Raw genomic sequence first — 27,281 nt, 5'->3', positions numbered from 1 at the left:
TTGGAACGTTAAAAATAATTTTTGTCAAAAATTGCCAGAAAGTCTTGTTTTTTTCCATTTTTTAAAAAACCAAATATTTCTTATTTCCTTTTATTTGTTTTTTCATTCAGAACTTTGTTTTTTTTTCAAGTTTTTTTTTGAAGATTGAAAATGTTGACCCCCACCTCTCTCCCATCTGTCAAATTTTCTATTTGCTGTGGAAATACTGTTTTTTTTTACCAATAATGTGGCCAGAAAGGTCCTACTTTTTCCTTTCTTTTTTCAACCAAACAAAAAAAATTCCTTTGATTAGTTTTTTGAAAAATTTACATTTTTTTCAAGATTTTTTTCAAGATTTTTTTTTTTGAAAATTGACTTTATTTTTTCCTCTCTCCAATTGCATCATTAAAAATAATTTCTATTGTAGTCTCTTTCTTTGTCCAAATGTTGCCAAAAAGTCTTGCTTTTTTCCTTTCTCTTTCTCAACCAAACTTCAAACATTTCCGTTCAAATATTCGTTTTTTCATTCAGAACTTTGAACTTAGAAAAATGTTTTTTCAAGTTTTTTTTTGAAAATTGAAAATTTTTTGAATTTACTAAATTTTGATCCAACACCTGCCCAAAATTTTAACAGCCCCCCCTCCACTCCCTACACAAAATTTACAAATTTTACAATTAGGAAAGTAAATGTACATAAAATCAATTTTGAAAAGTTGGAAGTTTAAAATCTTAGAATTGAAAGCTTAGCTCGAGAAAATAAACTCTGGAGAGTGCAACAGATGAGGACACCAAAATGCAATAGTGAATTTTAATCAATCGTGCTACTCTTCATTATCTTCCCCTATTTCTCAATAAATAGAAAATTGATCAAATTTGAAAACTGAAAAGGAAACTATGCTGATTTTGTCTGTTTTAAAACAATACAAGTAATTTTTTTCAAAAATCTTGCCATTTTTTGGCTTCATTGTCTTTGTTTTGGTACTTCTCCTGTCTGTCAGGATTCAGAATTGGTCACTTTTTAAGTGACAATATTATGTGTGTTTTTTTAAAAAAATTTTTTATTCACATACTTACATCGCACGTTTTTTCATCTTGAAACAGATTCGAAACTCACATCTTTAAACAAGGGATCATTAACCATAATTCGAGTGAAATTGCACCCTCTTGCAGTAATTTGTTCAATTCTCCAGTCTTCATCTAACTACACCATCCTACGAATGACATCATTGGTCGAATTACGTACAGTTTATAACACGAATATTTGGTTTCTGCGTGTATTATAAATAACGAGAAACATGTATGTGTGTAGAAGAACAAAACGAATAAATCTTACAATGAAAATGAAACATTTGTTGGTGTCGTTAACGTCCATAGTTATATACTTTGTACAAGATGTGGTAATTTCACATGGCATTCTTTTTCGTTGTAATCATAATCACGTTTGTGGAGGAAAAGCGGAGAAATCTGTAATCAAGAATATGTACACGGTTAAATTATAACAACGTATTTGTATTATGGTTATAAATGTAATAAAAACATATTATAAATTAGTTTACACTGCGGTGTAATTTAAAATAGAAATTATTCAATTTTCTTATGGCAGGCAGGTACCTAGGTAGAGGAGGTACACGAGTGTATAAGACTTTTATTGATTCGTCTCTTCCTTTTTACATGTACCATTTGCGAAATGAAAATAACCAATAATAATAAGATGAAAACAATTTGCAGCTCGAGATGCGAGTCAAATATTTCGTTACGCCGAGGTGAAGTTTTTGATTACGGCGAGTTTTTTTTATTATTATTATTTTATTATTATTATAGGATCGAGAGGCGAAGGATTAACAGTACATTTACCTGTCGATCTGTCGACCCGATTATTAGCCATTTTGCTTGCCATATTATCGACTCGTCGATATTACATGTACCAGAGGCCCGTATCCGTATCGTTTTTCATCCATTTAAATACTACCGCTGAGATGTAATAGATTTCCACTGTGTCTAAGTAAAGACCTCCTATGCGGCCCGAAACGCTTAAAGTGTTTAAATTTTACCAACGTACGGATATTCGATATAAATGTATAAAGAAGACCAGATATTCAATAATGTATTTTTCACGTTCGCGTTCGGATGTGAATATTGCATGAAATTTTTAATGTAACTCGTGGATCAAACGAGTCTTTTCGTTTAATACGAGTACCCCGGCCCTGGTATATTTCATTCGACGCCGATACCGACAACAAATTGAAATACTCGTACACTCTTATAGTAGGTACCTACATACAATCTGTAACTATGTACATGGGAAAATGGCTGTCACTGTAATGGTGACTGTATAGAGTAGAAATTTTATACATCTAGACTCGTTTAATGATTGGTCAATGGTTTGAAAAATGATGAGGTAAATTGATTCTCTAATTTTTTATGGTTATTTAGGCCAACACGATACGATAGTGTTTCGTATAGCACCGTTTTTTGATGCGGTTTTATTCGTTGCATTGTCATTGTCGTGTAAATCATGTTGCCCATCGTGCATTTGTGGATGTCCTGAAGTGTGATTTGTTGGTCTTATGGATTAACAGAGCTTCTAGACTAATTCTCGAAGTGTCCTCAATTTATATGAACCTGGTTATAGTCGAGCAGCTGTATGATGATACTTATTTGATTTCTGTCAAGTATAGGGCTACCCTTTTCCCCTCACTTCAGCTCCTTAGATCACTAAAATGAACATGGTATTGAAGAAATTTGTGATTTTTCGCATATCTTTTTTATCATCTTTCGTTTTTAAGTTCTCTTAATGGTACGATAAATTACCCTTATAGCAATCTCTAATTTATTTAAGATGTTTTAAAAATGATGAAAATCCTTAGAAATGATTATTTTCTGATGTAATAATTATTTATTATTATTTAATACGCGATGATTTCTTTGTTTCAGAGTGTAATTTAGAAATTTCCCATTTGCAAGAGGGCCTATTGGACCTGTATCAGAGGCACACTTTTCCGAAACTGACAAAGAAATACGTAAGTACCATCACTCTCATAAAAAAAATACCATTGGGTCATTCCATGCCAAATCGGCGGATTTTTGCACGAGGGGTCTTCGATTTTTTTCAAAATCAGATCATTTGTAGAGGTCATCAAACGATGACGAATGACGCAAACCGGACATTTTTTCGATTTTTTATGACGGAGCTGTGGCGCTTCAAAGTTCTCCAAAATGGCCGAAAATGGAAAATTTCAGTTGCAAATTGCTCCGGTTGCACGTGGTATAGAATTTTGAACTTTTTTTCAAATTGTAGTACTTTGAGAGGGTAATCGACGAGTGATGTCAAAATCAGTGTTGCCACTTTCAAAAACCTAAAAAAATCGATTTTAAAACTTATAATTTAAATATAACCACGATCTCGGCGAGTAAAAATTCTGAAAAAATTCTCAGTTTTAGTCCTTTTTATGTAGAATAACATATCAAAAAATTAGACTGGCATCTTTTTTCATTTTCGAGAAAAAAAAATTACAAGTTTTACAAGTGCTGCAAAAGTACCGTCCGAAACCTAAAAAATGAAAATTTTTGCATTTTTGAAATATTTTACCAATGTGTAGACGATAATGTGAAAAAAATCCTCCTCCCCTCATTTGTCAACGAATTGACATTTTTCGTGCTATAAATTTTTATTTCAAGAGTGAAATTAATGCATTTTTCGTCAATTTGTCGACAAATTGGGGGGAGGGAGATTTTTTTCACATTATCGTTTACACATTGGTAAAATATTTCAAAAATGCAAAAATTTTCATTTTTTAGGTTTCGGACGGTACTTTTGCAGCAATTGTAAAACTTGTAATTTTTTTTTCTCGAAAATGAAAAAAGATGCCAGTCTAATTTTTTGATATGTTATTCTACATAAAAAGGACTAAAACTGAGAATTTTTTCAGAATTTTTACTCGCCGAGATCGTGGTTATATTTAAATTATAAGTTTTAAAATCGATTTTTTTAGGTTTTTGAAAGTGGCAACACTGATTTTGACATCACTCGTCGATTACCCTCTCAAAGTACTACAATTTGAAAAAAAGTTCAAAATTCTATACCACGTGCAACCGGAGCAATTTGCAACTGAAATTTTCCATTTTCGGCCATTTTGGAGAACTTTGAAGCGCCACAGCTCCGTCATAAAAAATCGAAAAAATGTCCGGTTTGCGTCATTCGTCATCGTTTGATGACCTCTACAAATGATCTGATTTTGAAAAAAATCGAAGACCCCTCGTGCAAAAATCCGCCGATTTGGCATGGAATGACCCATTATTGATTGTCAAAATTGTCAAAAAAAAAATCATTTTTTCCCCAAAATTATCTGAAGTTCTGCTTTTTTAAATCAAAATCGCTCAAAAGTTCTGCACTTTGCCCAAAATTTCCAAAAAGTGTTCCTTCTCCGCCACAACATCCAATATTGTTTTTTTTTGTGTCAGAACATTGAGAAAGTCGTGATTTTTGCTCCGATTGTCGAAAATGTATCGATGCTTTGTTTTATGTGATTGCAAAAAAGTGTCATTTTTTGCCATAATTGCCAAGAAAGGCCACTTGGTTCCCAAAGAAATCTAGAAAAGCTACTGAAACATTGCCAACAGAGTCTCGCTTTTTATGTCGAAGCCAAAACATCCGCAATGTCCTGATTTTCGTCTGAATTACCCTAAAAGTTCCGATTTTTTATCCAAATCGCTTCAAATTATTATTATTTTTTTGTTTTTGGTCAAAATTGACCTTTTGCTCAATTTTGTCCAAAAAAGTTCGATTTTTTCTGAATTTTCTAGAAAAGTACTATTTTTTACCATTTTTTAAACAAAAATTCTCCCCTTTTTTCTAAATTATCAAAAAGTACTTACCACTTTTTTTGTCAAAATCGCCTAAAAAATCCGGTGTTTTGTCAAGATTGTTAAAAAATCGAGCTTTATTTTCAGAATCGCCAAGAAAGTTCTATTATTGCCAGGTTGTCAACAAAGTGAAGTTTTTTATGCCAAAATTATCTAAAAGTCCTACTTTTTTGACAAAAATGACAAAAAGTTGTACTTATTTCTATCACTCTGATTATGAAAAAAGATGTTTTTTGCCCAAAACTGTTAAAAAAGTCTTTCATTTGGTCAACATTTTCTAGCAAAATTTCTACTTTTTGCCAAACTTGCCTAAAAAAAAATGTTCCTGGACACGATTTCCAAAAACTTTGTTTTTTTGGTAGATTGTCAAACAATTTGCATTTTTTTCAAGATTTTCAATAAAATTGTATTATTTAACACAATTGTCAAATTAGTCGTGGTTTTTTGCCAAAATTGTCAGAAAAAGTTCAGTTTTTTTGCCAAAATTGTCATAAAATGCAGTTTTTCTGTCAAAATTGCCATGAAATGCAATTTTTTGCCAAAATTGCCAAAAAAATGCAGTTATAATCTCCAAAATTGTCATAAAATGCAGTTTTTCTTACAAAATTTGTCGTAAATGCAGTTTTTTGCCAAAATTGCCAAAAAATGCAGTTTTGTCAAAAATGTTGTAAATGCAGTTTTTTGCCAAATATAAATTGCTAAAAATGCATTATTGTCAAAATTGCCACAAAAATACAGTTTTTTCAAAAATTGCCCTGAAATGCAGTTTTTTGTCAAAATTGCCAAAAATGCAGTTTTTTGCCAAAAATGCCAAAAATGCAGTTTTTTGCCAAAAATGTTGTATAAATGCATATTTTTTTTGCCGAACGAATTGCTAAAAATGCATTATTGTCATATTTGCTATAAAAATACAGTTTTTCCAAAAATTGCCCTAAAATGCACTTTTTTTGCCAAAATTACCAAAAATGCAGTTTTTTGCAAAAATTGTCATGAATTGCAGTTTTTTTTTGCCAAAATTGCCAATAAAGGCAGTTATTTTCCAAAATTGCCATAAAATGCACTTTTTTTTGCCAATAATGTTGTAAATGCAGTTTTTTGCCGAATAAATTGCTAAAAATGCATTATTGTCAAACTTGCCATAAAAATACAGTTTTTCCAAAAATTGCCCTAAAATGCATTTTTTTTGCCAAAATTGCCAAAAATGCAGTTTTTTGACAAAATTGTCATAAATTGCAGTTTTTTTTGCCAAAATTGCCAATAAAGGCAGTTATTTTCCAAAATTGCCATAAAATGCAGTTTTTTTTTACCAAATTTGTCGTAAATGCAGTTTTTTTTGCCAATAATGTTGTAAATGCAGTTTTTTGCCGAATAAATTGCTAAAAATGCATTATTGTCAAAATTGCCATAAAAATACAGTTTTTCCAAAAATTGCTCTAAAATGCATTTTTTTGCCAAAATTGCCTATTATGCAGTTTTTTGCCAAAATTGCCAATAAAGGCAGTTATTTTCCAAAATTGCCATAAAATGCAGGTTTTTTTTTTACCAAATTTGTCGTAAATGCAGTTTTTTTGCCAATAATGTTGTAAATGCAGTTTTTTGCCGAATAAATTGCTAAAAATGCATTATTGTCAAAATTGCCATAAAAATACAGTTTCCCCAAAAATTGCCATAAAATGCACTTTTTTTGCCAAAATTCCCAAAAAAATGTTGTTTTTTGCCAATGTGACGTTATGAAAGAATTCTTATTTTTTTGATGGAATTGACAACAAGTTGTGCTCACTTATTTACTAAAATTGTCGATCAGGAAAGTTCAGTTTTTTTTCAAAATTGATTGAAAAATTTCTAAATTTTCAAACAGAAATCCATTTTTTTGCCCGAATTATCAAGAATCCTGTTTTTGCCGAGATTGTCAAAAAATTGTGTTTTTATATAGCCATGAATAAGTGCAAAAGTTTGTTTTTTTTTCTAAAACTGCAAAAAAGGTTCAGTTTTTACCAAAATTGCCAAGAAAGTGTTTTTTTTGCCAAAATTGTCAGAAAAGTCCTGTTTTTCGTTGAAACTAATTCCACAAAAATGTAATTTTCTGTCAGAATTATTAATTACTTACTTAAAAGCCCTACACTTTTGAGGAAATTGTCAAAGTCGTGTTCTTTTGCTTAGGTAATTGTAGAAAAAGTCAGGTTTTTCTACGAAATTGCCATTAAAGGCTTATTTTTTGCTCAAAGCAATCAGAAATCCCATTTTTGACCTAAATTATACAAAATTACCTACTATATACTTTTTTGCCAAAATTGCCTTAAAAAACTGCATTTTTTGGCACAATTATTAAAGAAGCCTTACTTTTTAGATTGACAAAAGGTTGTATACTTTTTCTCAAACTGCCTGAAGAATTCCATTTTTTGCTAAAATTGCGACAAAAAGCTCCATTTTTTGCCCAAATTTCTGAACAAAAAAAATTTTTTTTGCTTGAATTATCAAAAAATGGTAGGTATTTTTTCCCAAAGTTGTCAAAAAATCGTGCTTATTGCCGAAATTGAAAAAAGTCTAGTTCTATGCCATAGTGGTCAAAATAATTCCTATTTTTTGCTAAAATTGCCAAAAAAGTGCAGTCATTCATTAAAATTTTTTTTTTTGAAGTCCACATTATTGATATTTGAACCCCTCACAAGTACAGCAAAACGTCAACCAAGACCTATTTTATTACGTCGGAAATTTCTAAAAAGCAATCGTATCATCTAAAGATGGCAGAAAACGAAGGGAAAAAGAATAAATAAAACGAAAAAGTTGAAAGACCTGCTCGATTCTATTCCCAAAAAAATCTATCAAAACCCCTTTTACTTATTCGATGCATTCGTCGACTCGTCGAAGACCGGCGAAAACTACAGTCAAAATCGATGCTCTATGGAATCGCAATAACAAGTTGCAAACTTATTCTTGGAAAGGATGATTTTGCGAGCACCGTTTCGCCAAGCCAACAAAGCCGTCGCACGTACCTATAGAAAAAGTCGAATTTTGGTAGATTTTTAAAAACGATAAGCAAAAGCAAAAGGTTGCTGTCGTCAGCAGGCTTTTTGTTCGCGTTGACATTTTGTCCGGCATCTAATCATTTATTACATTCGATGACTACGAAGAAGACGCGTGGGTGATTTTGAAAATATATAAATAATAAATTTATTTTTAATTTATTTTCATCGTTTAGGATACGGCACTATAGCTTTTATCGAATCCACCCTTAATGTCATTTACACGCGATTACGACTTTGAAAAATTATTTTTTAATTAACCGTCTTTTTATATACCATACGGAGCGTCTGATCGTAGGTACGCCATTTTGAAAAAGAGAAAAGCAAAAGGCGAAAGTTGATGGAAAAACAAAAGGTGAAAAATACCGAGCTGAGTAAAAGACTTGGCGCGCAAATTGATGGTCGTCTAGCTTTTTTTAGAATTAAAATTATAGCTTTAGTCGTATATATACTTAGTCGTATCTGGAGACAAGGAAAAGAAAAAGAGAGAAAGAGAAGAAAATGCTTCAGCAGACGAATGAAGCGCAGCAATTCGTTTTTCGTCGAATTAATTTAACGAATTACGACGATCGGGGGTTTTATTTCTATTTTTCGCTTTCCTTTGATTGATTCGGGATTTTTTTTTAGCGACTTTTTACTCTCTTTTTTTCTGGTCTTGGGAGCGCGCTTTTACAAAATAAAAGATCTTTGTTCGGCTGATCGTAAACCGTAACTTAATAATGTGTCCTGTGTAGTGTGTACTGAGAAAGAAACACAGACGACAGAGATAGCAGACATGGCAGAGGGCAGGAGGAGGAGGAGGAGGAGCAGCGTTTACAAAAACTACGTGATTCGTAAAGGATACCTACTACGTATTCTTTCTGTTGTAAGAATCAGCTAATTAAAGCGAGTAAGTCGATTCGTTTGAGAAATCTTAAAAGTCGGGGCTTTTCTTTGACTGAATGACAGGCTGTGTTCTAGAGGACTCTACCAATGTTTCATTATTTACACCCGTATTTTCTCTCTTTTACCACCACACATCTACCCCTCTTCGTCTTTGTGTTGGCCAAATCGCGGCGGAATTTCGCCTTTTTTTTTTTACTCTTCTCAAGAATCCCGTGTACACATTCGCTAATAAAATCTATGAGAAAAATCCTGTTCAATGTGTACCGAAGAACAGATAAAGAGTTTTTTTTCGTTCGCTTTCGCCCATCAAATTAATAAGAAAAAGTCTGAGATAAAAAGAACGCCTCGGATCGGTACGTATGGGGGTTTTCTTCATTTTCTTAGCCATTATTAGCTCCGGATTGTTACATTTTCAGGGTTCTTTCTACCTTTTATTTTTTAATTTTAGCCGACCACATAGACGTTTCCTGTTTGATTGGTTTCGCTGCTTTAAAGCAAATAAAATGAAATTCCGGTGTTTTTTTTTCATCGATGAACAGATTTTTTTCTACCGAAAGTTGAACAGCGAGGAAGGATTGTTTGAAGTGCAGGTTGGGGATGTTCTTTAAAACGACATTGGATTTTTTGAAAATTTAGACAAAAAAAGATTTTTGTTTGATGGGCAAAAAAAGCAGGCACTTTTATGGCAATTTTAGAAAAAAAAATTTGACCCTCGAGAAAAAGAGTAGGTACGTACCTACAACTTTTTTGCCAATTTAAAAGATGAGTACTTATTTTATAATCTTTCTAAAATAAATTGCACTTTTTGGCAATTTCGACGAAAAGCAGACACTTTTTTGACAATTTTTGCAAAGAACTGGACTTTTTTTGAAAATTTTGGCAAAAAGCACGAATTTTTGACAATTTTAGAAAAATAAACAAGTTCTTCTAAGGGATTTTTCATGTTTGCAAAAAAAAAGTATCATTTTTTGATAATGCAATGCCAAGCAAAAAGGGGGTTTTGTTTGGAAATTTAGGCAAAAAATAGCTCTTTTGTGGCAATTTTAGCAAAACACCAAATTTTTCTGATACCTTGAGAAAAACAGTACAAACTTTTTTGTCAATCTTAAAAATAGAACTTCTTCGATAATTTTGCCAAAAAAGTGCAGTTTTTTTAGCAGTTTTTGTCAATAGCAGAACTTTTTTTTGACAATCTTGGCAAAAAAGTAGTTTTTTATGATTCAGCCCAAAACTGGGATTTTTGATTGGTCTGAGCAAAAAGTATTAGGACTCTTGTGTAATTTTGGCAAAAAATTACATTTTTGTGACAATTTTAACAAAAAACAGGGGTTTTATGATCATTTTGGCCAAAACAAAAACTTTTTTGGCAATTTCTGTAAAAACTGGACTTTTTTTTGCAGTTTTGGAGAAAACCAAACTTTTTCACTTCCGGCTAAAAAAACAGGATTTTTGATGATTTGGGCAAAAAATTTGATTCCTTTTTTTTTTTTTTTTTGGGGTGTTTGTAATTACTTGATTATTACACCCGTCGTATGGGATTTAAATCGAGTTGGTAAGGTCAAGTTTTTTAATTAGATGGACAGATATAAGTTCTGACAGGCAGAACTGACATGTAGGTTTTGGGGCCTTTTCATAGAGGTGATTGTGTGTGATTTTTGTGTGGCCAATTCTCAGTCTGGTTATAATGATTTCTTCGAGTCTGTTTAAGTGGGAGAGGTTTTTCCAAGGATGGACTAATTTTTTATGTTGAAAGAGCTTGTTTGTGGTTTGGAGGGACCAAAAGTTTTGCCATTTCTTAAGTGTGCTTTGGGTGAAGATAGATTTGAGGTCGTCAGCTGTGATAAATGTAAGGGGAGAAAGGGTGGTGGCAGATTTTGCATTAATATCTACAATTTCATTTCCTAAGATTCCTGATTCCTGTTTGAAAATTTAGGAATTTTTTAGGCAATTTTGGAAAAAAACTGAACATTTCTGACAATTTGAGTAAATGAGTGTGCACAACTTTTTGTCAATTCTCTCAAAAAGTAGGCACTCCTTTAATGATCTTGGCAAAAAACTGCATTTTTTTGGCAATTTTGACAAAAAATCAAACTATGAACTTACTCTAACAATTTTTCCAAAAAAAAAATCTCCAAATTATTCAGGCAAAAAACTCGAATTTTTTCGGAATTTTGACAAAAAAACACGATTTTTCGACAATGCGAAACACAGGATTTTGTAACAATTTTGGAAAAACAGGTTTTTTGAGAAAATTTTGGCGAGAAAATAAATTTTTTTGCTTGAAAATTTAAAGGTTTTGAAAAAAACCCGATCTTTTCTAAAATGAGCCAAATTTTTTTTTTCCAAAGCACGAGAAAGTTGTATTTTTTTCGTCAAAATTGACAAAAAAGTCTTGTTTGTCTTTACCAAGATTGTCAAAAAAGTCCGTCATTTTTTGCCAAAATAGCCAAAAATTTCACTTTTTTGAAAAATTCATGGAAAGTAATGCTTTTACGTCAAAGTTATCGAGAAGTTGTACGTTTTTCCGTTTTTTAATCAAACTTGGAAATTTTACATTTTTCAAAATTTTTAAAGTTCAATTCTCATTAAAAATAGAATTGGTTTGGCCTGATAGGAATTCCAACTTGAAAAATCATGCTTTCTTGCCGAAACTGACAAAAAAGTACTGTTTTTTTGTCAAAATTTGTACAGAGTGTATTCGTTTTTTTTCAAATTTTGAAATTTTCTATCTTTCAAAATTTTTCAATGCTCTTTAAAATTGGGAAATGTTTGATCTGATAAAATTCTAAATTTAATAAGTTTCGACCCTGGAGCCCTTCTCTTTTCCTTAAAATTTAAATACTTATTAAAAAAAAATATCCTCACAAAAGTCCTGCTTTGTTTGCCAAAACTGACAAAAAAAGTAGTTTTTTGACAAAATGGCCAAAACAGCCACTTTTTTTGACAAATTTTCTACAATGTTATGCTTTTAGATGAAAATTTCTAAATTCTGTTTTGTTTTTCATTTTTTTTATCTTTCAAAATTTTGAAACATTTGATATGGAAATATGACTTAAACTCTAAAGCAGTTGATAAATTAATATATCCCTATGTACTGAAAGTATGGTAACGTGGGAAATCACTAGTATTTCCCGCACAATAATTGTCAACGTCAACATTTACATCGACTACGTTTTTTTTCAACATAATGATGGAAAAGTGATCAATTAATTATTTAGTAGGAATTTTCTGTCCGTACAAAAGCCAGGTAAATGAAAAGTTTCGAAATTTTCTCATTATTTCTGATACCTCGACATGCCATCTTGACATGTGGATGTAAAATTCGATGCTCAAAATTTACATTTACAACTATGTCGACCAATTTTTCAGAATTAAAATTTCTGTTTGTGTGTTTAAAAGTTTAGTAAACATTCAAAAATATGATCTTGTTCAATGAGGAAAACAAATTTTTTAGGGCATTGATGAAATTATTCACTTTTCCACAGTTTGGAGTTGTAGATGATATGATGTTGATATTGTGGATGTATTTGTTGATGATGAATTTCACATCAACATTAACGTCGACATGAAAATGGATTAGTTAAGTACTCTTAGATAAAGTATTGCACCATCTTTGATATAAGGAATTTCTGTTCAACCTTTTGATTATACAGACTTTTCATGTGTACTTCTTCGGAAGTGGACTTTGCATCTATGCTGTTTTCAGCATCAGCAATAGCCACATCATCAGAGGAAATCATTTTTGAAAAAAAAATTAAAAGTTTTTAACTCAAATTTTATAACTTTACAAAGCAGGAGGTCGATATAAATTCTGATGTGAATGTCGATCCATCCGCATCCGTCACTTTTAGATGCCCCTTGTCGATGTGAGTTTCGACCCTGTGTCGAGCCAATTGTCGAAACAAATGCAGATCAACATCAGTCGACAATTACATCGACAATTAGCTCACACAGGGTCGAAATTCACATCGATATGTGGCATCCAAAAGTGACGGATTTGGATGGGTCGATATTCACATTTAAATCAGCATGGTCATTGTTGTACGGGTTGTTATAGATCTGTGGCTCATAGCTCGAAGGCTCGTTCATCGGATCTCTAACCAACAACTTTACTTGGTTTTGGCTACTCGCGATGGCTGGTTCTTCATCAACTTATATAGACCCATAGACAGCAGAGCTTTTCCCCTCAGCCCCTCTTTCCTATCTTTGCCCACTTTCCTGAATGGATAATTTGTGCTTTCAACATGATTTTTATTTGAATTACAAGTATGTCTATTAATTATGGTACATTGGATACTTCTCCGATCCTGCCAGCCATTGGAAATATCTCTCGTCAAAAAGGAGCTTTGTGTAAATTTCTGTAGATGTGTCTAGTATTAGGGACACCTGAGAAAGAGGCAAAAAATGTGTACAGTGTCTGTCTATAGTAAGTAATTACTCTCAATTTCTAATAATGTAACATTACTTCATCGCTAATTAATAATTAATAAGCCTATACTTATCATTATTATTAAGATTTTTCTAGTTAGTAACACGAGTCGTAAGATGCAAGCCAGAGCTTGTATCCATTATAAAATAATCTTGCACTTATTTTATATTGGCTAACCTTGAAAGTGTATTTTTTCTAGTTGTTCTTTAATACATATCAATAAATCACATAATTAATACTAACTGTTGAATGTGTGTGTTTATTTGGTACTTTCAAATAACTTCATGAGTAGAGTAGATGGTATTCATTGAACCTCTCCACTAATCTGAGCTATCCAGGGTGAAATAATTATTCCTTCCCTAAGGAATAAGTATTGACTTAACCACCATTTAATAGGAATTTAAATAATTTCCCTCTTCTCCAATAATTATCTATCCCACTCTTATCATATTTTCAATTCTTTTCAAAATTGGGAAAAGTTTGACCTGATAAAATTCTAAATTGAAGAAATGTTGACCCTCGCTCCCTCCTTTCCTCAAATTAAAACATTAAAAAATATATCCCTCCAAAAGTCCTGTTTTTTTCTTGCTTTAGCTGGTTGTTCTGCTTGTTGGACACTTTGATATTCTGATAATTTAATACCTACAATTTTTAGTATAATTAATTTTTTTTCTAAAGACACAAGGGCCTGATTGTAATCTTGCTTTTCCTTTCTGTTTTATGAGTAACTAAAATGATAACAATGATTCGAAAAAGCCGGAAAAGGTAGTCAAGATGACTGAGAAACATTGAGATGTCTTTCAGGGTTGGTGGATCCTCTTCCTAATGACTAAAATGAGCTATGATTAATTTTTGTAGGTTTATAAGGATTCAGTCTGTGGAGTGTAGGTATGTAGACTGATTTCCAGAATTTATCGCTATTGTGATTCGTATGATGTTGATATTAAAAAATGTACGCTACTCTCTAAATTTGAAACAGTCAAGTTTCACTGCTTAGCAGTCACGACATTTTGCCTTTTTAAAAGCAGTAGTTTTTTACTGCAAAACAGTAGAAAATCTACTGAATTGGCCAGTCAAAATGATTTTTTACTGACCAATTCAGTAGATTTTTCACTGTTTTGCAGTAAAAAACTACTGCTTTTAAAAAGACAAAATGTCGTGACTGCTAAGCAGTGAAAATTGACTGTTTCAAATTTAGAGAGTACAGAGCGAAATTTCATACTGGGCCATTCTTGTCTTACACTTTTGGAAATTCAGGTTGAAATTTTGTAGTTTTGAAAAACCATGTCGAAATTTACCCCAACGATGAGTTATATTTTTTTGTCTAAAAACAACTCTCAGAGTATTTTTTTTATCAATATGTATCAAAAATATAGACTGATTTGTACGAAACGTACAACCTATAGTCTGGTATTCGAATCGAAACATAATCCAAAATGGTTTTCAACGATAAACAAGCCAATTAAAAATTTTCCACGTGTTTCGAGCCGATAATGCTTATTATTTAATGAGCCAATAAGCGAGAAATCGGATAAACGTGTATACGATACGAAACCATGCAGCAACGAAGACGACGAAGAGCAGGAAAATGAAAACGAAGTAGAAGATGAAGAAGAAGAGGTGGAGGAGGAGGGGAAAAAGAGGAAAGTACGATGAAACAGAGAAAAGCGGCTTATCTCGAAAAGTGCGCAGCCTTTGAGCAACAGCAGCATCAGTGGTAACGCCATCCAGCACAAGCGACGCAATAGTGATAGAAAAACGAATACGAAAATGGTAGATTTATTCGACGAGTATAGACAAATAAATATGATGTCATATGTCACTGGCAAAAGAGAAAAAGACCGGCGCGCTGATTAACTTCATCCCGAGCTCGAACGTGGTTAATCCTTCTCTTCTTATTTTTCCCCATAGGACTCGCGCACACTTTATTCCCGTTTCTTATTAACGAGATAGAGTTTTGGAGAGAAAAAAAAAGAGCCAAGCCATGCGAGAGGGAAGAGGAAGAACGACGAAGGCATTTTGATTACTGTTTCACGGGATGAAATTTGCGATAGCATAATATCGGTGACGGTGACGATGGAGCAAATGGCGCGGGCGGTGGCACAGCTCTCCTTTATTCCTTAAAATAAGCACGCGCATGTTTTTCCAACTACCACGAGGGTCCGATTTTGCTCTCTTACCCTTATATGTATGTGTAGTTTGCTCGAGAGCCGAGCCGATCTGCGCTCAGACGCTTCACGACGAGCCGAAGAAGATTCCAATTATCGTTCTTCGTATACGATAATAATATTTCGCCATTCTTTCTGAATTGTAAATCATCCGCAACTTTCCTTGCGTGACCTGCGAAATGAAAAGTTGGAATTATTTTCCGGACTCGAGACCGCAAGCGAGAAGACGACCATTCTACGAATAAAATTGAATATTCCTGCAATTCTATACCCATAAAGCATCCCCGTATTACTTTTATCTCTCGTTTAATGATACATACTAAAAATACTCGCTATGAAATATACATGGTGGACGGTCGAGAAACAAGGCACTTGTTCACTGCACAGCAACATTTTAGTATAATCAAACGAATCGCCATTTTCACACGAAACAAGAGATATACCGCTCGTAATATGTATAGAAGGCGCTACTACGTAAATCTTCTATTATTCTATGGAGCGTAAAAGCATTAAAAGTGTAATATCCCTTTTGTTTTAACGATCAACCGGCTACCGGTATATGTGGTATTTATTTATCTAAAACTTACAACATGTTTAACCGTCTCGCGTTCCGGTGTGAAACATTGAAATCGCGATTATTTCATCGGTATAGGGTATATAAAGAGTCGGTCATGGCGGGGATGTGGTGTTTTACACGTGTGTATTGAAATTCCATACTGTTGTTGAGCTACGTATGTACTTGTAATGATGAGATCGAGGCAATGATACCATTATAGCCATTCCAGTAATGGAAAATTTATACCGAAAAGTTGACCGGTGGGTGTTAAGGTGGGGTGTCCTCGACTCTTTTTTTGATAGAAAATTGGAAATGGGATCCGAAAAATGTTGTGGGGGGTGGGGGATCTCAAAAGAGTGTGGGAAGTTTCGGGCCTTCAACATGTGCTATCACTTTTCTACTGGCGTTTCAAATTTTAACCCTTTGGAGGTTTTCTAAGTTGCTTTGAAAAGTGTAATGAAGTACCCTGCCTAATTGGCCAAATCACAAAAAAGTTGAGCTTTCAAAGAAAAATCATTTTGGAAAAGAAAACTGTTGAAAAATCTCAAATCCTTCATTTCCAGCAAAACAATTAACAAATTATGAAATTAATATAAATCGGAAATTCTTTTCAAAAATAATTCAACAACATGAGTAAAAAACTAAAAAACATTAGTCAAAGACATTTTTTGATAACATCAAAACAAATAGGTGCGACTTTAGCCAAAAACAAAAAAGGGTGTTAGCACGACAAGCATAGAAAATTTCACGATGAGGAAATCATTACCATGATGAAATTGTAAAGTCCCAACTACAAAAATACATATTACTCAGACAACAAAAATTTTAAACTGAAAAAAGAATTTATGGCAATTTAACCTATGACATCTTTAGTGACTGCTTTGCTGCTAATGGTAAGTCAGCTGTTCCATTAAAAATTTTAAACTGAAAAAAGAATTTATGGCAATTTAACCTATGATATCTTTAGTGACTGCTTTGCTGCTAATGGTAAGTCAGCTGTTCCATTAAAAATTTTAAACTGAAAAAAGAATTTATGGCAATTAACCTATGACATCTTTAGTGACTGCTTTGCTGCTAATGGTAAGTCAGCTGTTCCATTTCCCAGAATTCCTGAGTGTGCTGGAATTCAGGCTACCTATTATAGGAGCATCCATGTCACATTGGAGAGATGAGATTTCTGAGGCAATTGAATGTTGCTTGGATTTAGATCTTAGTAGAGAGATGGAATTCAGTGAATCTGTGAAGATCACAACTTTGTCGAGTCTGCTCTCAATTTCCGTGTTCAAAGACATATTATGTATACCCAGTGTATATAATGTAGGTACACTTGTACAGTAAAAGCTTGTTATAACGCTTTTGGTTATAACACTGATTTTGTTTTAATACTGATTTCCTGTTGTCTCTCGGCAACCCCTTTTAAACCAATGCAAAATTAATCGCAATATAAGGCTCATGAGCGATTATAAATCGAGTTTTAACACTCAAAAATTCAGGAAAAATCACATATTTTTTTAAAATTTTGACAACAAACCCCCAATTTTGTGTGACAAAAAAGCAAAACTTTCTGAAAATTTTGACAACAGTTTAAAAGTTTTTTTTGGCAAAATTTTGGTAAAAAATCTGTTTTTTAGCTTTTAACAGTTTCAGTTCATACTTACAAACAAGTAATATTATTATTGATTTTGGCAAGAAAAAGTAAGATTTTTGTATATCAATTTTTAATTGAAAGCTTGATTACAATTCTTACAAAAAAGACAGATATCCACAGTTTTTTGAGTTCTAGATTTTTTACCATAATTTTAAGATCACTGATGGTAAAATTTTTCATAATCTTGGTAAGCAACTAATTACTTTTTGGAAAATTTGGAGCAAAAAAGCAAAGCTTTCTGAAAATTTTGACCAAAGAAAACAGTTTTGTAAAACTGACGTAAGTAGGTAATTACATTATTATAGCAGACCTCAAAATCAAAGTAAAATTTCAGATTTCTTCATTTCCAACTGAAACAGTTGTTCAAATTCAACGTGAAGTTCACATTTCCACTTCTTTTATTACACTCTGTTTTTGTTTTAAAATGAGAATTTGTGGTAATACGCTCATCAACATTAAAATGAGACTTTTGCTTATAAGGTGCACCAGGGTAAGTCTGAATTTGGGGTAAGTCCGAATTACTGCTCTAGTGCCTACAGGTTTTTGCATTCCGAAGTGCTACCCAGCATTGACTTGAGGGTACTACCCCTTCTTCACCTTGACATGAAAATTTTTGGAATTCAGTTCCATTTCACACGTTTTTGGTTTAATTGTATTTTCTTGTTGTTTTGAATTTGTTTTCAAATACAGATTTTCTATCTTTTAGTTCTTTGCATATGTGTCATTCCATAGGTAATGGGCCCATTTGCGGGACAACATTCAAATCCTCTTTTAGTTTCCTTTTTTTTCCTAACACTGGGGAGCAATTGTGCCGGATCGGAGAAACGCACGAGACGTAGAACGAGTTACGTGGTCTTATTTCCATCCTTATCCCCCGATCGTCCATCGTTTTTATTTTTATTTTTCCGGAAAGCAAAAGAAATTCATATCGAATCTGAAAACCAAACTTCTATTCTAACCCTCAGTCGTAGATTTGTGGAAAAGTCGAGAGAATTGATAATCAAGGTTTTGATGGATTTCGATGTAGAACATATCCAACTATCACGTGTTAAAGTATCAAGACCGCAGGTGCGCCCCAAGCGGAGAAAAACGGAACTAAAGTTTTTCTAAGAAGGGCCCATTTGGTCAATTTTGTTTTTTTGCGGTAAATTCGCTTCCAAAAAAATACCCTCCGAATTATACTGCACCTAGTTGCCATTGGCAACATGTATACTGCTCAAAAACACTATTTTGTTAGCTGCAGCGGTAGCAGTGTGGCAGTAGTAATGGTTTACTGAACCGAGGTATGGATTCAAATTACACCTCTGGAAGAAATTCTTGAAAAAAATTTTTTTTTGATTTTTATTTTTACAAGTTTAATTTTGGCAGCAAACGTAATTTAATTATATTTTTCTGTTTTTGAACAGAGTAATGAATTTTTATGCAAAATTTTTATTCATATCGTTTTATAACAAGTTTATTTGAAGTGATGTCGCTAATAAAACCGTTGGTATCACTATCGCTTTTGGATACTGACTCTCACAGACACACACCTGTGCTCATATAAGTGTGCGCAACAATTCAGATAAGGATTTCTTTGCCGATGCGTAAGCAATACTGAAATAATCGTTTTATAAAAACTGATTTTAACAACTAACAGGTTTGGGTTTCATTTTGTGATACCGATTACTAACAGGTATGTGATAGCTGTTATAACTTACTTCAACAACATCGTTCAGGACAAGTTCGACAATGCCCAGCCCGGCCTGACTTGAATGCAGTGACTCACAGCGTATCACAGCATTGCATGCGTTGAGTGCCATTGTGTACAGAGCCCGACAAAGCTTGATAGGCCTGACAAGCCTGGCCTGACCCAACCAGTTTTGTATTAGGCTTGGCTGGTGGGCTTTTGGACAGACCCATGCAGACCCTAGTGTATAGTTCATAGGAAAGAGTACATACTGAACAAGCACGGTAGCTGAAGAACCATCTGTGTAAAAAGAAATGGATGTGAGTGTTGAGTTGAGAGTATTCAAGTAATGATGTATCAAATGAGAGAAGATTTTTCTTAGTTTTTGCAAGATTTTCTGGATATAATGGAGGAATAGGATATAGCTGAATCACTTGAATGAAGTTCAGATTAGAATGGAAGAGACTTTATGGAGATATGAGTCACAGGCATATGGGAGATCAGAATCAATTTTTGAGTCTGTGGTGAGAGGAAGACAGTCAACAGTTTTAAGGTGAATCAAGAATTTGGAAAAGACTATATCTTCTTGCATACAAATTTTATCGCTAATTAGAATAGAAAAGTGCACTTGAGTCGAGTAATAGAATAATTAACTGAGGAGGTGGATAGCAAAACGCGATAACTCCAAAATTACAAAAATTGAGTTTGATATCTATCCTTATGTAAAATTCAACGGGGAATCCATTCCCGGTGTCAGATTTTGTCCATCAGTTGAATATCATAGCGCAATCGAGGAAAACAAGTCTGATTTTAGAGCTAAATACATTAAAAAATGAGACTTTGTTTGCAAAACGCAATAACTCCACTACTTTTTATACATTTCAGTTGCGCAGATATGTTAACACTGTTTTTTTTTCATCGGGTGGGTACTGAAAATCGTTGGGTAGGAATTACTTAAAAAAATTGTGCTTTCGTTGCCACTCTCTGAATGCCATATCACACACAAGAATTGTTTGAGTTTCGCATTGCAGTTTTTTAATTGTTTTTTATCGAAAATTCTCGATTAAACATAAGTTTTTTTTCTATAATTTTTCAATTTTTTCAAATAAAAAATACGTTTTTTTGCAGAAAAACACCAAAAAAAAAATTTGCGTTCAAAACGCAATAACATTTTTTTCTTTTCCTCACTGTGCTTACCCAGGTGACCGAAATTTTGAAATTGAGTGGAAATTTTATTTGTGGCACCTTCCCCTTTCATTTGACACCAATTTCGGAACTCGACCCCCCCCCACCCTTCCCCTCCTGACAATTTTTCCTAATTTCCCCAAAAAAAAAAAAAAAAATGGAGTTATTGCGTTTTGCTATCCACCTCCTCAACTAATCTTCAAAAGTGGTAGAAAATCACGAATTTTAGCAAATTGTATAAAAAAAAGTGTTGAAAACATGTTAAAATCACATAAAAACACAAAATAAAGATTTAAAATTAGTGAAAATTGGCAAAAGATGATAAAATGTTTTTTAAATTTTTATAAAAACTGAACATAAAAGGGTTCAAAACATATTAAAAGACTATTAAGTATACCAAAAAAATAAAAATAAAAATAAAATCAACTTCAAAAAACATAAAAAAGTGATGATATTTCAACACAATTTGGAATTTCGCGTTTTTTATCCTGATTTTTCCATACTATATTTTCAACACAACTTTATGCTGGGAATTTCTTCAATATTTGGGTAGAGAGGGGTGGTGTTTCATTTCGTTTTAGCCATCTTTCAAATTTATCTATATGTACAGGTGGCCTTTGATGGGCAAACTCTTTTCTTTTTTTGATCCATCTAGGAAAACTTCTTTCTTCAGCTCTTACTAAATTTTGTTTAATTTCATTCAAACTGTATTCATTTTTAGATTATTTTAAAAAACTCTTTATTGATCACGCAGTTTTTAATTTTTTTTTTTTTGTAATTTTTGCAATATTTCTTTCCTTTTGATGATATTTGTTCGATATTTCATGATGTCTGCAGTTTTTTAATGCTAATCGAGAATTTTTGAGTTGTTCTCCAAAAACCTATTTGTGACACTCCCTTTCCCAAAAAAAATCTTGTAAGTAATTCCCAAAGACAATGGAAAAACGAAAAATTGACCTGGAAAATTTTGACTATCGCATCCAATAAATTTCAACCCTTTTTTTTTGTAAAACTCTGTCATTGGAAAGGTATTGAATTGGAATTCGAAAAGTTGAAAGGAAGGATAAGGAGACTTAAACCAAAAAACTGTTCACGCCAATCGATTGAGCATCTCAAATTCTACGTGGGGCGTCTGGTTAGAATTTTCAGGTTCAGTTCGGTTCTTGATGGCTTTAATTATACGGACACCCACTGTAAAAATTAGATTGTCTCGTGGGGTTTCAAAAGAAAATTAAACGCCATTTTTCAAGAAATTTTCGTCATCTTATACTCAATAATCTGATAAATCTCTGCACCTCATACCATATAAAATCGCGATGCGACATTAGAAAAGCACAGGCTGTACTGTGCATAGTGCGAGGAAAAGGGGAGAAGGGGAATGGAAAATAAAAATATCATTTTCACCGCATTTCACCAACAACGCATCGAGTCTAATTTCACAACATTGTGATATCGACAAAATCCAGCCACCCTAATCGTTCTTGCTGTTTATCCTACCGGCCATCTTGACCCTATAGCGTCTTCTTGCATCAATTCCAGCGAAAAGAAATTAATCCTTAAAAAGGCGCTATTTTCGTGGTGAAAAATCACTCCGCATTGGAAAATCTATCATAACCCATCTCGTTTAAACTTTTATTTAGACAAAGTGCTACAATAATCTTTTGCAACTTACAAAACCATCCGTTCGCTAATGATGGATTAGATGCCAAAACAGAAGGTTCATCTTAATGTATTAGTTATTGCTGAACGCTGTGCTCGAGGTTGGTTCCCATACACAATATACTTCACGAAATCTTCCAAGTTGAAAGTAAACACTGAGCGTAGGTACGTATAGCTTAGTTTACGTAGTTTTTTGTTTCGACCATGTATAGAAATATATATCTAAAATAGAGAGAAGAAAAAAAAAACAATGGGATAAATGGGGTGGTGTTTTTTTTCTTCGGCAGACAAGGTTGCAAATGTGCGAGGGAGTATAGAGTGTATAGACCTCATCAAAGATTATAATCGGGTTAAACACGCAAAGGGAGAGTCGTACGAGTATTTCAATTAGTAAATGTCGTAAAAGATGATATGTGCAAAAATGAATTTTCAAATCAGCTCGGCCATAATACACATACATGTATAACATATAACGTGTTAGCTCATATAGTTATGATGACTCGTAAATGGAATATAGAAATGGTAAAGAGATAAGCTATATTACATAACGTAACAAAAATACCAACTCGGTTATACGCGAAGGCGAACACGAGGGCGGAAAGTAGAAGGAGCAAAGAAAACCCAGCAACGTCGTTCTCGTATACGTAAAAAAAAAAAGGAGAGAAAGAGAGAGAGAGTAAGAGGAAAAATAAATAAAAAAAAACGCCGTTCATCGAGGTCAGGTCGAAAAAATAGAAAAAGTGATTGTCTAAACTGAGATATCGCCTTAAGGGACGCTCGCTCTGGTAAAAAAAGATAAAAAAAATCTACGACTGAGGGTTAGAATAGAAGTTTGGTTTTCAGATTCGATATGAATTTCTTTTGCTTTCCGGAAAAATAAAAAGAAAAACGGTGGACGATCGGGGGATAAGGATGGAAATAAGACCACGTAACTCGTTCTACGTCTCGTGCGTTTCTCCGATCCGGCACAATTGCTCCCCAGTGTTAGGAAAAAAAAGGAAACTAAAAGAGGATTTGAATGTTGTCCCGTTGTATCTAAACCCTAAACCGTTACACGTATCTGCGAAGGGGACGAAATCGGCCCCTGTGGGTTGCCTATCCCTTAGAAAAAGTTGCTTTCTCTTCAGGGACTGAGTACAGAATTGACGAAAGATATTTCACATACTAAAAATTTTCTCTCTCTAAAGGACGTCTTCTTATACCCATTGCCGGACAACGTTTACTTTTGCGTTTTCTCTTCTTAATAATGTATTTATATTCGAGTACGTTACACCGAACACGACGACGACGCTCTCAGTGTAAAGGGAATGTAAAAAGTAAGATGAAAAAAAAAAGGAAAAAAAACGTCGAAGTAGCAGATCTAGCGTACGACCTAAGGTGGCTGAATTTTCCTATTTTGTTGTCGTTTTTTTTTCGGTTTCGTGGGATGTTTTCCTTCCTTAAGCTTTAGACTCGTTAAATTGTGATGAAAAATTAAGAAAATGAAGTACGTACGTTGATGACTATGAAAGACAAAAATATATATTCAAATTCCTTTCTGAAAAAATTGTCAGAAATTCAACTATTCCCGATCTTGGCTCTACTTTCTTGATGAAAAAAAGAAAAGAAAAAATACAATACGAGTAATATCAATAAGTGGATAATAATTTACGAAAACATTCATTTTTTTATTCTCTTCCAACTGGTTACATTTCCTTTTCAGCGTTACAGTCACAAAGTCCTGCTTTTGGTAAAAATTGTGCAGACGGGTCAATGACCTTTATAGGTCTGGTATGCAGACAGAAAACTTTTGGAATCCATATTGAAGGGTCAATGAACCTAACAAGGGATGGGAACCTCTTGATGTGTCCGCCTCCGATTTGAACGGGATCGCGATTTTTGGAAAGAGCATGTTTTAAAACCCCCAAATCCGAATTTTCAGCTGCCCAAGTTCATTTTTCGATTTTTGGCGAATTTTTGAAAATCCAAAATTGACTATTTTGGTGATTTATGCTCTTCTTTAAAAAGTACGTACTTGATCAGTAGAAAAGTTCAAAATAAGTCCTAAAACTGATAATAACCCCCCAAATCGAAATTTCGCCATTTCCAGCCATTCTGGAGCCTCCAGCGCTATTTTTCAATTTCTCCAGAATTTTGAATATGCTCCAGAAGGCGTGAATATGAAGTTGGGCAGCTAAAAATCGAGTTGTGTGTTATACTCGATCTGTTCAACGAGTTTATCCACATTTGAGCCGATTTGGGAGGGACACCTCAAGAGTGGTTTTTTGACCAGCGGCTCAAATGTGGATAAACCCGTTGAACAGATCGAGTATACTCAACACACAACTCGATTTTTAGCTGCCCAACTTCATATTCATGCCTTCTGGAGCAAATTAAAAATTCTGGACAAATTTAAAAATCGCGCTGGAGGCTCCAGAATGGCTGAAAATGGCGGAACTCAGCCTCGTGGGGTTTTTTGAGAACGAAATACAGCTATTCGCGCAAATTTCAAAAATTTCCTCACAAACGGTAAAATTTTGATTTTTTTGAATTTCTTATTAATTATGAGAAAAGCTGGTCAAAAAACCACTCTTGAGGTGTCCCTCCCAAAACCGACTCAAATGTGGATAAACCCGTTGAACAGATCGAGTATAACACACAACTCGATTTTTAGCTGCCCAACTTCATATTCACGCCTTCTGAAGCAAATTAAAAATTCTGGAGAAATTTAAAAATCACGCTGGAGGCTCCAGAATGGCTGGAAATGGCGGAACTCGGCCTCAGGGGGTTTGTTGTGGACGAAATACAGCGATTCGCGCAAATTTCAAAAATTTCCTCACAAACAGTAAAATTTTGATTGTTTTGGATTTCTTATTACTTAATTATGAAAAAAGCTGGTCAAAAAACCACTCTTGAAGTGTCCCTTTCAAAACCGACTCAAATGTGGATAAACTCGTTAAACAGATCGAGTATAACACACAACTCGATTTTGAGCTGCCCAACTTCATATTCACGCCTTCTGGAGCAAATTCAAAATTCTGGAGAAATTTAAAAATAGCGCTTGAGGCTCCAGAATGGCTGGAAATGGCGAAATTTGGATGGGGGGGGGTTAATATCAGTTTTAGGACTTATTTTGAACATTTTTACTGATCAAGTACGTACTTTTTTTAAAAAAAGCATAAATCACCAAAATAGTGAATTTTGAATTTTCAAAAATTCGTCAAAAATCTAAAAATAAACTTGGGCAACTGAAAATTTGGATTTGGGAGTTTTAGAACATGCTCTTTCCAGAAATCACGGTCCCGTTCAAATCGGAAGCGGATACCTCAAGAGGTTCCCTTGTAAGAGCTCGGACAGACAGACAGGCAGATAACCTTTAGAAGCCAGCCAGACGGGTCAGTGGCCTTGAGAAGCCAGGGAGACGAACCAACGATCTTAAGAGGTCAGGCGACCTTAGGATGTCACAGTGCCGGGTCAATTGCCTTAATTAGTCCGAAATGCAATCAGACGACCTTGGAAAGTCATATTGAAGGGGTCAATTACCTTTTGATAGGACAGAAAGGAAAGCAGACAACCTTGAGAAGCTAGGCAGATGGGTCAATTAGGTCAAGAGGTCTGATGGGAAGACAATGACCTCGAGAGAACGGACAGGAAGCCAGACGACCTAGACCTAGGAAAACCAAATTGACAGGTGAATGACCTAATTGGCTCATTTTTTATTTTGAAATTTTTTGAAATGATTTTCGGAATTTCACATAGTTTTTTGAAAGATTTGAGCTCTTTGAGATATTTTTAGCAATGCTATTAAAATGATTGAAATTAAATATGTGTCCATTTGGGGTTTTCACTCATTCAGGCAATTTTTGGAGTGATTTTTTCAAGAAATTCACCCCGCCTCCCTCTTGCTTGGATGAAAATTGGCGAAATTGAAATCCGAGAGATCAAGAGGTTCCCTTCACACCAAAGCACGATCAAAACATGAGTACAGCGTTTCTTGATGGATTTTTGGATGAAATGAAAGTTATCAAAATGTGATCCAAAAGTTGAATAGGCCCACAACAGAGTAGATCAAATTATACATATAAACAATTTTTTTCATTATTTTGAAACCAACCAGCGTAAATCGTTCCTTACGTTCCAAAAGCTCTGACATAAAAATTTTTAGACCGCCAAATCACCACTATCCCCTTCAAATGGGCTGAAATTGCAATTTCAATTGAAAATTTTCTACTTTGGCAGTTGTTATCAGCCGATTTTTTTTCAAACTTGGAGGAATATTGGACACTCAAGGTTTATTTATGGAATTATTTGAAATTTTTTCAAGCGACATCTTCTGGCCAAAACGCGCATTTTGGGTAACTTCCATCAGCGGCGCAATCATAAAAAAATATAATAGGTAATTGTGTATCTCATCTGGATTTACAACGTATATTTTTTCAGAATTTTTTGTACAAAAAACTGTCCTTTTTTAAAAAAAATGTTGACGTTATTTTTACTCATTTTCGTCACACTCTGTTTTTTTTAAATTTGAAAAAAATAAAAAAATAAAAGATTTTCAATTTTTTTGGAATTAAAAAAGGATTTAAAATAAGATGCAAATCTCTAGGAGTTCACTACAGTCAGTTTGAGACTCCTGAAGGCAACTTTCTGCAGCGGTACCAAATAGTTTGAAAATTTTAAAAGAATTTTTCATCCAGCGTAATTTATTACCCATCTATTTACTAAATTTTGATCGAAATAGGTGATTTTTTCACTAAACGAATCAAAAATATTTTCCATTTTTTCCACTTTTGTTTTAAAATTATGAACTTTTATCAAAATTCGAGAAAATTTTGAAAATAAAGAAACTGTCTTTTTCTCGCAGCACTTTTTCGTCTTCCCTTTCAACGCGAAGTGAAACAAAATACCATCGCCACGTGAAAACTGCAGGACGAATACTCGAACGAAAACTGAAAGTAAAAAATGAAAGTAAAAACTTGCTTTTTCAGACCATCGACCTTTAAAATAATATCAATAGCGCAAGACCAATTTTTTACTTTTTACATTTTTTATGAGCTCTAATGGAGAAACAAGAAGAAGAAAAAAAGGGTAACGGGTAAAATTTTTATAATAATATCAACCGAGTATATTTATAGGTATCATTCAGTTTAACGACCTTGATATAATCCATATTTTTATACGCAATCATGGTTATGAAACGTATCATTCTATTACATTGTCTCCAGTTTCTTACAAATA

General features: G+C 33.6%; 2 long non-coding RNA genes across 3 annotated transcripts in view; one reads left to right on the top strand and one right to left on the bottom strand.

Moving 5' to 3' along the window:
• LOC135838393 (uncharacterized) overlaps positions 1-15,514 on the bottom strand; it is a 55,167-nt gene extending 39,653 nt beyond the window's left edge. Inside the window, exons 1-3 of the long non-coding RNA XR_010557402.1 lie at positions 15,360-15,514; positions 1,313-1,443; positions 1,054-1,190 (exon numbers count right to left, since the gene is read on the bottom strand). This is a non-coding gene — a long non-coding RNA (uncharacterized LOC135838393). The remainder of the gene's footprint in view (positions 1-1,053; positions 1,191-1,312; positions 1,444-15,359) is intronic.
• Positions 1-27,281, top strand: part of LOC135838392 (uncharacterized) — a 221,780-nt gene that overhangs the window by 185,192 nt on the left and 9,307 nt on the right. For both annotated transcript variants that reach the window (XR_010557401.1, XR_010557400.1), the window contains exon 7: positions 2,914-2,999. This is a non-coding gene — a long non-coding RNA (uncharacterized LOC135838392). The remainder of the gene's footprint in view (positions 1-2,913; positions 3,000-27,281) is intronic.

Source organism: Planococcus citri, chromosome 3 (assembly GCF_950023065.1).
Source record: "Planococcus citri chromosome 3, ihPlaCitr1.1, whole genome shotgun sequence".
NCBI lineage: Eukaryota > Metazoa > Arthropoda > Insecta > Hemiptera > Pseudococcidae > Planococcus > Planococcus citri.
The sequence above is the reverse complement of the archived record's forward strand: the minus strand, read 5'-3'. Positions and strand labels throughout refer to the sequence as shown.